The sequence below is a fragment of the Natator depressus genome, chromosome 21 (genome assembly GCF_965152275.1).
Source record: "Natator depressus isolate rNatDep1 chromosome 21, rNatDep2.hap1, whole genome shotgun sequence".
Taxonomy (NCBI): Eukaryota; Metazoa; Chordata; order Testudines; family Cheloniidae; genus Natator; species Natator depressus.
In genome coordinates this window covers 17,957,368-17,968,859 of record NC_134254.1, presented here as the reverse complement: position 1 = coordinate 17,968,859, position 11,492 = coordinate 17,957,368, and the positions used below count along the sequence as shown (strand labels likewise).

General features: G+C 47.6%; 1 long non-coding RNA gene across 1 annotated transcript in view; it reads left to right on the top strand.

Moving 5' to 3' along the window:
* The first annotated feature begins 2,697 nt into the window (after positions 1–2,697).
* The window catches only part of LOC141975469 (uncharacterized), a 25,011-nt gene continuing 16,216 nt past the window's right edge, over positions 2,698–11,492 (top strand). The window contains exon 1 of the long non-coding RNA XR_012635937.1: positions 2,698–2,813. This is a non-coding gene — a long non-coding RNA (uncharacterized LOC141975469). The remainder of the gene's footprint in view (positions 2,814–11,492) is intronic.

Here is an 11,492-nt window from a genome sequence, read left to right as displayed (position 1 = left end):
TTGAGAGACTGACAAATGGATGGGTAAGGATGACAACACTGGCAGAGTGGTGTTGGGTAGGGGCAGTTTTGTATAGAGCCTGATAGGTGACCAGTTTAAATTTGATGCAATAGCAGAAGGAGCCAGTGGAGGGTGATCAAACACATCGGTGAGGCAGGTCAGTTCAATATGTTACTGAAATAAATCAGAATCAGTGCTTCTGAATGCATGGAGTGCAGAAAGATTTCAAACTACTTTGTCCCAAATGTGGATTTTCTGATGTGTCTGGGATACACTTGATATGTGTCCGTCTATGGCACCTGTCACACATGATCTATGCCAATTTAAAAAGGGTAAATGGGATGACCTGGATATTTACAGGCCTGTCAGACTAACATTGATCATGGAAAAGATAATGGAGCAGTTCATACAGGACTTGATTAATAATGAATTAAAGGAGGGTAATATAGTTAATGCAAATCAACACGGATTTATGACAAACAGATCTTGTCAAACTGACGTCATATCTTTTTTTGATGAGATTACAACTTTGGCTACTAAACATAATCGCGTTGATGCAACATATTGAGACTTCTGTAATGTGCACAGGCACTGGCTTCCTCCAGGTCCCAGGGGTGCTCAACCCCCTGCTCCGCCCCAGGCTCCAAAGCAATGTGTTTGACTTGGTATAATATGACATTTTGATTAAAATACTATAACGATATAAAATTAACATGGTGCGACACTGCATCCCATATTCTTCAGTGATATTATGATATTGGCCATTATCTTTGAAAACTCGTGGCGAACGGGGGAAGTCCCGGATGACTGGAAAAAGGCTAATGTAGTGCCAATCTTTAAAAAAGGGAAGAAGGAGGATCCTGGGAACTACAGGCCAGTCAGCCTCACCTCAGTCCCTGGAAAAATCATGGAGCAGGTCCTCAAAGAATCAATCCTGAAGCACTTACATGAGAGGAAAGTGATCAGGAACAGTCAGCATGGATTCACCAAGGGAAGGTCATGCCTGACTAATCTAATCGCCTTTTATGATGAGATTACTGGTTCTGTGGATGAAGGGAAAGCAGTGGATGTATTGTTTCTTGACTTTAGCAAAGCTTTTGACACGGTCTCCCACAGTATTCTTGTCAGCAAGTTAAGGAAGTATGGGCTAGATGAATGCACTATAAGGTGGGTAGAAAGCTGGCTAGATTGTCGGGCTCAAAGGGTAGTGATCAATGGCTCCATGTCTAGTTGGCAGCCGGTGTCAAGTGGAGTGCCCCAGGGGTCAGTCCTGGGGCCGGTTTTGTTCAATATCTTCATAAATGATCTGGAGGATGGTGTGGATTGCACTCTCAGCAAATTTGCAGATGATACTAAACTGGGAGGAGTGGTAGATACGCTGGAGGGGAGGGATAGGATACAGAAGGACCTAGACAAATTGGAGGATTGGGCCAAAAGAAATCTGATGAGGTTCAATAAGGATAAGTGCAGGGTCCTGCATTTAGGATGGAAGAATCCAATGCACCGCTACAGACTAGGGACCGAATGGCTAGGCAGCAGTTCTGCGGAAAAGGACCTAGGGGTGACAGTGGACGAGAAGCTGGATATGAGTCAACAGTGTGCCCTTGTTGCCAAGAAGGCCAATGGCATTTTGGGATGTATAAGTAGGGGCATAGCCAGCAGATCGAGGGATGTGATCGTTCCCCTCTATTCGACACTGGTGAGGCCTCATCTGGAGTACTGTGTCCAGTTTTGGGCCCCCCACTACAAGAAGGATGTGGATAAATTGGAGAGAGTCCAGCGAAGGGCAACAAAAATGATTAGGGGTCTAGAGCACATGACTTATGAAGAGAGGCTGAGGGAGCTGGGATTGTTTAGTCTGCAGAAGAGAAGAATGAGGGGGGATTTGATAGCTGCTTTCAACTACCTGAAAGGGGGTTCCAAAGAGGATGGCTCTAGACTGTTCTCAATGGTAGCAGATGACAGAACGAGGAGTAATGGTCTCAAGTTGCAATGGGGGAGGTTTAGATTGGATATTAGGAAAAACTTTTTCACTAAGAGGGTGGTGAAACACTGGAATGCGTTACCTAGGGAGGTGGTAGAATCTCCTTCCTTAGAGGTTTTTAAGGTCAGGCTTGACAAAGCCCTGGCTGGGATGATTTAACTGGGAATTGGTCCTGCTTTGAGCAGGGGGTTGGACTAGATGACCTTCTGGGGTCCCTTCCAACTTTGATATTCTATGATTCTATGATTACGGCATAATTATAATGCAAGATGGGGAGTGTGAGGTGTCATTGGAAAAGTTATGATTTGCTGAATATGATTATTCTATTTGTATACATGTATCATTTTTATCTGAAGTTATGAATATTGACTATGCATCTATATTTCACATTATTCACACCTGGGTGATACCCACTAGGCAAAATGCTTCCAGTCTAGATAGCTGGCTGTGAAGGGCCTATTCAGGGTAATGGGCCATTAGGTAGAACAAAAGGCCTTAGGAGAAGTTTCTCTCCCACTGGGTGAGCCTCCCTGAGAAGGCTCCAGACAGCCTGTAAGTAATGGCTGCTATGACTCAGCAAGTTCTGCAAGGGCATGTGACCAGGCCACGTGACACAAACTGAGTCTGGGACAAAGGGCTCCTGCCATATGCTAAAGCTCTATAAAGGCAGGGAGTGACATCATCAGTTGTTCTTCATTCCCCCACAACTGAACACCTAAGAAAAGCTCCTAAGTAAAAGGGACTTGGAACAGGAGTGGGGTTCCCAAGCTGAAAGCAAGTGCAGCTTGTGCCTTAAGAATCTGCAAGCCTGGTTGTATCATCAGTCATGGTGAGAGATTAATTCAAATCCTATCCTTCTAGTATGTTAAGCTTAGTTTGTGTTTTTGTTTATTTATTAGGTAATTCGGGGGGGGGGGGCAGAGGGATAGCTCAGTGATTTGAGCATTGGCCTGCTAAACCCAGGGTTGTGAGTTCAATCCTTGAGGGGGCCATTTAGGGATCTGGGGCAAAAATTGGGGATTGGTCCTGCTTCAAGCAGGGAGTTGGACTAGATGACCTCCTGAGGTCCCTTCCAACCCTAACCTTCTATGATTCTTTGATCTGTTTGGTATCACTTAAAATCTATCCTTTTATAGTTAATAAGTTTGTTTTATGTTTTAATCTAAACCAGTAAGTTTGGAGTGACGTGCTTGGGACTCTTAGCTCAATGGGTAAGGGCTGTTGTATTTCCTCTCCACATTGAGGGAGGGGCAAACTCTTATGAGCTTACGCTGTACAGTTCCTTGTGCAGCACAAGATGGTATAACACTCCAGAAGGGGGGTGTGTGCCTGGGGAGCTTGGAGTTATCTTGGCTGCAGCCTCTCTATTGTTGGTTCATGCAGTGGCTGGTCAGGGACCCTGCATGTAACTGCAGGGTGTGTGAATGCTGGTGGAGGTGTAGGACCGGAAGCAGGCTGGTGAGTCAGAGGGCTCAGTGGTACCCCAATTCCAGGTGGCACCCTGGGAGGAACCCGTCACACATGGCACACACTACATGAATTAAAAGATGGCTAACAGATATGTCTCTAAATGTAATTGTAAATGAGGAATTGTCACTGAGTGGGTGTGTTGCCAACGGGTTCCTTCAGGGATTGGTTCTTGGCCCTATGTTATTTAACATCTCTTTCAATGACCTGGAAAAAAACATTAAATCCTCACTAATAAAATTTGCACATGAAAAGTGGTAAATAATGAAGATGACAGGTCACTGATTCAGAGTGAAGAGGATCACTTGGTAACTGGGCACAAGCTAACAATATGTGTTTTATTATGGCTAAATGTAAATGTATCCATCTAGGAACAAAGAAAGTCAGCCACACTTACAGGATGGGGGGCTCGATCCTGGGAAACAGTGACTGAAAACAATTTGGGGGTTTTGGTGAATAATCACTTGAACTCAAAATGTGATGCTGTGGCCAACGGGGCTATTACAGTTCTTGGATGAATAAATATGGGAATCTTGAGAAAGAGTAGAGAGATTATTTTAGCTCCGTATTTGGTACTAGTGCAACTGCTGCTTGAATACCATGTTCAGTTCTCATGTTCACAATTCAAGAAGCATGTTGATAAATAGATGGTTCAGAGAAGAGACACAAAAAAGATTAAAAGATTAGAAAACCTGCCTTATAGTGATAGATTGAGCTCCTTGACTCTATTTACATTAACAAAGGGTTGACTTGATTACAGTCTAAGTATGTACATTGGGAACAAATACTTAGTAATGGGCTCCTCAGTCCACCAGAGAAAGGGGTAACATGATTCAGTGACTGGAAATTGAAGCTAGGCAAGTTCAGTCTGGAAATAAGGCATACAATTTTTCACAGTGAGAATGATTAACCATTGAAACAACTTAGCAATGGTCGCGGTGGATTCTGCATCACTGACAATCTTTAAGTCAAGACTGGATGTTTGTGTAACAGATCTGCTCTAGGAATGATTGTGGGGCAGGTCTCTGGCCTGTGCTATACAGGAGGTCAGACTAGATGATCACAATGGTTCCTTCTTACTTTGGAATAGATGAACCTTAAATAAATGGAAGAGATCAACATTCAAAATAAAACATATCATTTGAAGACTTTATAATTTTAAATATTTTGTTACTCTGTAAAGTGCTCATGGGCCTTCAGTGTGCAGTGACCAATTGCTAAAACTGCATACTCATAGTGACTTCCTGCTGTTTTTACATTATAGTAATTTTCCGCAGCACTCAAGGGCCTGATCCTTCTAGTCATTTGCCATGTGGTTGCTGTTTCCTCATGCAAGAAGTCCAGGTCACGTCAGTGATTTGTGATCAAGTCACTTCAGCAATGTCTGTGAGCAACATCCCAATCCCTGTTGTGATGCAAAGGCACAGAGCTCCTTCAGGGCCTGAAGTGGCTACAAGATTGGACAAAGAAAATATGGCAAACCAAGCTCCACTGAACAGAGCAGTGGGTAAGGATTGCTCCTAATTTGTCAGCAGAGGAGGAAAGGCAAGATGAACCTCAAATTTTAGATGATTTAGAAAAATATTTTGTGCTGAAAAGGAAAAATAATATATGAAAAGTCTATTTTCAATACATCTGATAAAAAACTGAAACAAACTATAAACCAAACTTGCAATCAGGCTGTGCCCGTTAGCCTCCTCATCAGACCAATTTGGTACACTTGCCAACAAACTTATTAGAAATCAAATACTTTTGGGCACCAAAGACAATGAAGCCAGAGAACATATGCTGTGGCAATCAGAAGTGGAACATAACCATGCTGTTGATATCTGCAAGAGCAGTGAATAAGCAAAGGGACAGAGACAATATTGAAAAAATCAGAAATAGGGGAAGATAAACTCCACTTCCTCCCTCACACCCTCCTCCCCCCCCCCCCCCCCAAAAAAAGGCAAAAGGAAGACTAAAACAAGAACTGGAGCAGCTGTCTGCAAAGAAGAGCAAGCAATGCCTGTGTGGTGGGAGAATCCATGGAAAAGACCAATATCCAGAACATGGTGCCACATGTGTTTATTGCAAGAAAAAAATCATTTTGAAAATGTTTGCAGTGACAGAAATAGCCCTCTAATGTACATGTAACTAAGTCCAAACCACTAGGTGCTCCTTGTGGCCAGACATGGCATTGCAGCTCTCGCACTGGACTAGTGCCCCTTGCCAATGGTCACATCAGCGCACTGGTGGTTTCTATGCCTGGTAACTCATCCAGTGACTCAGTCTTTCGTCCACCACTTCTGGGGATGGCAGTTGTCTAAACCAGTGGTGCCCAACCTTATTACACAGGAGGGCCAAATAAATCTAAGCACAGCCTTGTGAGGGCCTGTCTGATTCTGTTTCATATGTACTTAGATAAGTTGTTTCTATGTACAGTGCATAAAACGTGTATCAGAATTATAGAAAACAGGGGGGGAAGTAAAGAACACATAACTAAACTAAAATGAGGTAAACATGATGACAAAATACTAATGAATCACCTGTTAGCATATTGTGTTGAAGCAGACCGTGTATGACCTGTGAGCCATAGGTTGGGCACCCCAGTCTAACCAGAAGTCCAAAACTGTTTTTAACAGAAACAAAAATACTTCCACCTGCTCTGGGGCTCTTCCTCCTCCAGTCTCCACTTCAGCCTGCTGTCCCCTTGCTGGGCTCAACAATTGTTGTGGAGGGCTTCTACACCCCCTCCTTGCAGCCAGTATGGGAACCCAGCCCCACCATATACTCTGTGTTCCAGCCCAGGGCCCCTTACTGCACAGCTAGCTCAGCTCCTTTACCCATATTGCAGTTTCCCCTGGGCCTCTTTACTTACTGTCTGTCTCCCAGTCTCTGCCTTGTTTGATCAGGGTCTCTCCCAGGCCTTCCTGCCCGGAGACCTCCCCTGTAGCTTCCTCTCAGTGGTGACTTACCACCCAGGCCAATGGGGCCTGTGCCCAGAGGCCCCGGCCAATTTGGCGGCCCCAGCAGAATCACAGAATCTCAGGGTTGGAAGGGACCTCAGGAGGTCATCTAGTCCAACCCCCTGCTCAACGCAGGACCAATCCCCAACTAAATCATCCCAGCCAGGGATTTGTCAAGCCTGACCTTAAAAATATCTAAGGAACGAGATTCCACCACCTCCCTAGGTAACGCATTCCAGTGTTTCAACACCCTCCTAGTGAAAAAGTTTTTCCTAATATCCAACCTAAACCTCCCCCACTGCAACTTGAGACATTATTCCTTGTTCTGTCATCAGCTACCTCTGAGAACAGTCTAGATCCAATCGCCAGAACTCCGCTCCCTGTCCTCCCCACCTCCCCACCAGCTCCTTCTCTCCCCCCCAGCCTCCCGGGGCCTTGCTGCCCTGCTTCTCCTCTTCCTTCTGAGGCCCTGACTACTGGCCAGCCCAGAAGTCAGAGCCTGGCCGCAGTAGGGTGAGTATATTCCTTCCACATGGAGCTGGCTGAGCTGCTCACCCAAACCCCTCTCACTAGCCCCCTTGCCCCTCCCCACGCATGGACCTGGCCCAAGTCTCTCTCACTGACCCGCACCACGTGGATGTGGCCCGAGCCCCTCTCCCCCGCCCAGTACTGGCCTTAGGGAAAACAGTGCTCCTAGCCCCTGTGGGCAGGGCACACCCCACCATTCTCCCTGGTCCCTCCAGCCTTTCTGCACCCTGGCCAATCCTACAACCCTAACCCCTGCACTGTTCCCCCTTTGCCCCTAATCCCTGCCCCCCAATCCCTGTACCCCTAACCTCTGCCCCCCCCCACACCAGTAACCCCTCCACCACCCTTCTGCACCCACATGGGGAAACTGACCTGGATGCATGGAGCAGCTGGCATTGCTGCTTGCTCCCCCCTCAAATGCTGCTCCTCCTCATGGACCCCTAGGGGGATGTTAGTGGGGGGGAGAGCGAGGAGCAACATCAGGGCTCTCTTCATCCAGGTCACTTTCCCCACCTGGGCTGCATAAGGGGAGAGAAGAGAGCAGCAGCTCCTAATGTTCATCTCACAGCTCAGGTGGGGACAGTGATCTGAATGCACAGAGTGCTCAGTATTGCTCCTCAATCCCCTAGGGGCGTGCAGGTCACCACTTGCTCCCCCCATGTTCCTCTGTGGGGAGGAATCATAGATTAGGGTTGGAAGGGACCTCAGGAGGTCACCTAGTCCAATCCCCAGCTCAAAGTAGGACCAACCCCAGCTAAATCATCCCAGCCAGGGCTTTGTCAAGCCAGGCCTTAAAAACCTCTAAGGATGGAGATTCCACCTCCTCCCTAGGTAACACATTCCAGTGCTTCACCACCCTCCAGATTGATATGTGGAAGGCTGAGTCTTTTAAGTGGAGGGTAGCATACCAATCTCCTGGATCCAATGATGGGATGATCGATCCCAAGGAGACCACGTGAAACTTCAACCTCTTGAGATATCGATTGAGTCGATGCAGGTCTAAGATGGGTCTGAGACCTCCCTTGGCTTTGAGAATCAAAAAATAACAGGAGTAAAGCCCTTAGATGAATTGGCACCTCCTCCACCGCTCCCATGCTGAGGAGGGACTGAACTTCTTGCTCTAGTAGAAGCTTGTGAGAAGGGTCCCTGAAGAGGGATGAGGAAAGTGGATGGGAGGGTGCGGTTGAAATAAACTGGAAGGTATAACCAGACTCCACTGTGTTTAGAACCCAGTGGTTGGAAGTGACCCATTTCCAGGCCTTGAAGAAATGGGAGAGATGGTTGGAAAAAATAGGAATAACTGAATCCAGATTGTGAGGAATTGGTATACTGTCCTCGATAAACCCATCAAAATGGGTTTTCAAGGCACCCGAGTGGTGCAGGGCTGATGGGGAATGTCCAGCAGAGGAGGAGGAAGGCAGAGGTGGCCTGCATCCAGAGCCCTTGTTCCCGTGTCTCCTGTGGTCAAATCAGTTCTGGTGGCAGTAGAAACAGCCATACTGCTGTGGCCTATATTGCCTTCCACGCTGAGACTGTGACTGTAAGCCCAGGGACTTCAATGTTGCCCTGGTGTCTTTAAACCCGTGGAGCCTGGCATCTGTTTGCTCCGAAAAGAGCGAAGAACCCTCAAATGAGGGAACCCAGCTGCCTGCAACCATGAGCTCCTATGCATGGTCACAGAAGTGGCCATAGATCTGGCCGCCAAGTCCGCAGCATCAAGGGCTGCCAGCAAGGAACCTCTGCCCACTGTCGTGCCTTCATCCATGAGGGTGGGGTACTCCTGTGGGCTGTCCTGGGGAAGTCTGTCTTTGAATCTGTTCATTGCTTCCCACATGTTATAATCATAGCCTGCTTGTTCGCTATGCTCAACTGGAGACCCCCCCATCGCATAGGCCTTCCTCCCCAGAGGGTCTATTTTCCTGGGCTCTTTTGGTTTGGGTGTAGACCCCATTTGGCCTTGGTGGTTCTTTTTGTTGGCAGCCACCACAACAAGGAACCCCAGAGGGGGTGAGAGAACAGGAACTCACAGCCTTTTGCAGGCACAAAGTATTTTCTTTCTGTTCTCTTTACTGTGGATGGAATGGAGGCAGGAGTCACCAAATGGCTTTAATAGGTCCCCAAATGGCATTGTGTAAGAGCAGGGCCACCTTCGCAGGGGTGCGGCCAACAGAATGTCCAAGAACCCATCTGCCTGTTCCTTGACTATCTCTGCCTGCAACCCAAGGTTAGAGGCCACCCACTTTAACAAGTCTTGGTGGGCCCTTAAGTCGTTCTGCAGCGGGGAGGACCCCTTGAGCATGAGCTCATCCTTCGGGGATGAGGAAGAGGCGTGCGCTGCCATAGCGTCCAGTCCAGGCTCTTCCCGAGGCACACAAACTTGGGTACCAGTACTGGCCTTAGTACCAGGGAGTACCCCTGCTTGGGCACCAGCATTGGTGCTGGGACCTGTGCTGACATCAGGACAGGGACTGGGGGTCGGCTCTGGAGTTTCCTTGTGCACCCCTGGTGCCGCAACAGTCTCCGAGCGCACCAAGTAGGAGCACTGTAAGTTGGTCCTTTGCCCTGGTGGAAGCCCCCATGGGTTCAAAAGGGCCATAGTAGGGGTGCTGTACCCCACAGCCCATGGGCCAGGCGCTTTGGGTCATCCCTGCTCCCAGCACTCCCAGTGGCAGAATCATCTGTGCGGATTGACGCAGAGCCTCCCTTCAGTGCTGGCATCTTGACTAGTTGGATCCCAAGTCCAGACTTGATGAAAATGGCAATGTGGAGATGGAGGATTGCGGTGACCATGGTGGGATGGATCCTCCCGGTGCTGGAGTTTGGTGTCGTGGAGAAATCTCTGGTGAGGCCATGTAGGGGGGCTTCCCCCTGGAGGTTGGCCTTGAAACCGGCTTAAAAGTGGTTGATGCCTCGGTTCCTTTGGGTGGCGCTGCTGGTGCTGCGTCCTGTCTCTCAGCCAGACTTGGTACTGATAAATTCATCAGATCCTTGGTGGCCACATAGGCTTCTGGGGTTGAAGGCACTGCAAACTGGTCCGTCCGGTGCCAACCAGCTGGTTAGTTGAGCGCCACTGGGGTCTGCAGTGCCAGCAACAATGCCTCTGTCAGTGCTTGCCACGGTGCTGGGGAGGGAAAGTGGCCCACCACGGGTCTTGCTCTATCCCTATCTGCTCGCTTGTCTCCCTTCAGTGCCAGTGAGGGCATCTTCTCCCAGTGGCCTTGGTGTTTCTTCTTTGGTACCGGTGAGGACTGGTGCTGAGAGCTCTTAGCCACCGGCAGAGCACTTTGCACTGACGCCGAAGTACTTGGCGCCAGTCCAATCTTGGCTCCAAGGTAGGTCTCAGCGCTGCCTCCATAAGTAGGACTTTTAGCCTTGCCGCTCTGTCCTTCTGCGTGCGGGGCTTAAATTCTCAGCAGATATTGCAGCATTCAGAACATAAGAATGGCGATACTGGTTCAGACCAAAGGTCCATCCAGACCAGTATCCTGTCTACCGACAGTTGCCAAGGCCAGGTGCCCCAGAGGGAGTGAACTGAACAGGTAATGATCTACTGATCTCTCTCCTGCCATCCATCTCCACCCTCTGACAAACAGAGGCTAGGGACACCATTTCTTACCCATCCTGGCTAATAGCCATTTATGGACTTAACCTCCATGAATTTATCCAGTTCTCTTTTAAACCGTTATAGTCCTAGTCTTCACAACCTCCTCAGGCAAGGAGTTCCACAGGTTGACTGTGCGCTGAGTGAAGAAGAACTTCCTTTTATTTGTTTTAAACCTGCTACTCATTCATTTCATTTGGTGGCCCCTAGTTCTTATATTATTGGAACAAGTAAATAACTTTTCCTTATTCACTTTCTCCACACCACTCATGATTTTATAGACCTCTATCATATCCCCACCCTTAGTCTCCTCTTTTCCAAGCTGAAAAGTCCTAGCCTCTTTAATCTTTCCTCATATGGGACCCGTTCCAAACCCCTAATCATTTTAGTTGCCCTTTTCTGAACCTTTTCTAATGCCAGTATATCTTTCTGAGATGAGGGGACCACATCTGTATGCAGTATTCAAGATGTGGGCATACCATGGATTTATATAAGGGCAATAAGATATTCTCCGTCTTATTCTCTATCCCTTTTAAAATGTTTCCTAACATCCCATTTGCTTTTTTGACTGCCGCTGCACACTGCATGGACGTCTTCAGAGAACTATCCACAGTGACTCCAAGATCTTTCTCCTGATTAGTTGTAGCTAAATTAGTCCCCATCATATTGTATGTATAGTTGGGGTTATTTTTTCCAATGTGCATTGCTTTACATTTATCCAAATTAAATTTCATTTGCCACTTTGTTGCCCAATCACTTAGTTTTGTGAGATCTTTTTGAAGTTCTTCACAGTCTGCTTTGGTCTTAACTATCTTGAGCAGTTTAGTATCATCTGCAAACTTTGCCACCTCACTGTTTACCCCCTTCTCCTAGGACTGTCCCTTGGGGAACACCACTAGTTACCCCTCTCCATTCTGAAAATTTACCATTTATTCCTACCCTTTGTTCCCTGTCTTTTAACCCG